This window comes from Pteropus vampyrus, unplaced genomic scaffold (genome assembly GCF_000151845.1).
Source record: "Pteropus vampyrus isolate Shadow unplaced genomic scaffold, Pvam_2.0 Scaffold45, whole genome shotgun sequence".
NCBI classification, from domain to species: Eukaryota; Metazoa; Chordata; class Mammalia; order Chiroptera; family Pteropodidae; genus Pteropus; species Pteropus vampyrus.
The window spans coordinates 2,028,631-2,030,330 of NW_011888826.1; positions in this window are offsets into that span (position 1 = coordinate 2,028,631).

Here is a 1,700-nt window from a genome sequence, read left to right on the forward strand (position 1 = left end):
TGGAATGGGGTGCTATGAACCAAAATAGATCATCTCTGCTTAATGTTTTTAAGTATCCCACTTTATTTTATTTTTAATATTCAGAACTGTGCCTGTCACATAGTAGAAGTTCAACATTCCCTACCTCCTCCCATTCCCCTTTGATTTCTTTTGACAGTTCTGGACAGGGGGAGAAATTTTGCACCCATTATTTCAGCATAGATTTATTCTTCCTGCTTAAAAGGTGTTTCCTTCTGAGTCCAGAATATTCACCTGAAGAAAAGTGGCATTTATGTCCCTACCCATCCCCATCTGGAGTAAGATGAGGAAAGTCAGGCTCCTGTTCCTCTGCATGATGAGCCTGTGGCAGACAGAGCATCTCCTCAGGTAGCACCTGTCCCTATTCCTACCTTCCTTCTAGTGAGAAAGTTACTGTGTTTTTTCTTCTGAATTATTAGGCAGCTTTATGAGAACCAACAATCAACTTGCACCTTCCTCCTTACACACACACTGAACCCTCACCACCGGCAACTCATTCAGCTTTATTCAAAATATTGGATGTTAAAAGTTCTTAGTGCAGTATAAAATAGTATTTAAATAGTAAAATAGTATTTCCCAGTGCAATATAAAATTGCTTAGCACTAGTGTACAGCAAGTGCTAAATAAATTGTTGCTGTGATGATAACGATGTTCTTGAACGTCAACCTTCTCTGCAGCTCAGGTCCAAACAATAATTTGGTTGAATAAAAGAAAAAAATTTAATTGCATTCTTGCTGCTGACATTTTAGCGTTTGAGGGTCTTGTTTCCACTTTAGCCAGAGTCTAAAACACTTTGACAAAGTCAGACTCATAACAAATATTCTCCAAACTGGTGATCAAAAAATATGAATTGTGAAGTCATATTCTTTGTTTGGAGACCTGGATGAACATAAATAAATAAATGGCAGTAGATGTGCTGCGGATCCTCTCTCCCTGCCCCCCCCCCCCAATCATGGCCAATGTGCATTCTGCTGAGAATCAATGTCCTCCCACATACCTGATCTCCTGTTAGGTAGAGAAAAGAACAGTGGCCAGTTAGGTAGAGAAAAGAACAGTGGGCAGTTTTCTGGTTGGCCTGATTCCTCTGACAAGGAGAGCTCCTGGTGCAAGGTCTGTTTTTACTTTGTATCACTCGACTTGGTACCCGGTTAAGTGATCAGAAAATGGAGTAACTTGCTTGATTGTTGGTACCTCAGTTTCCACTGGTGATTCCTGAAGGAATCGAAGGAATGGTAGCGGTGGTGGTGGAGTGGTGTTCCTGCTTTGCCTCTCTTCTATTCGAGAAGTCATCAGTGTCAGGATAGTCACCAGTGGCTATTACTTCTTTCTCTTGAATAATGAGTCTGAACATCAAACTTAGTGAAAGAATAAGCTATTAGAGCAAAGAATAGAGAGTGGCTGAATAACGCCAGGAGGGGCACCATTCTTACAAAAGAAAAATTTCTGCATTTTGAGTCAGAAGTTCCTTTGGTGCAGCAAGTTAGCTTTGCGAGTTTGAGAAGGCACCCATCTTTTTCTGAACGGTCTGCCTATCTGTAAAAAGTGGGGATAAAGACAAAAGCCCTGTCTCTCTCACTGGACAGTTGCAGTCAGTGATCCCATGAGACTGTGCTTAAAGGATTGCTTCAGTGCCACAGAAAAGGCAGTCCTCTCTCTCTCCGTCACTACCTTTTGATTTAATG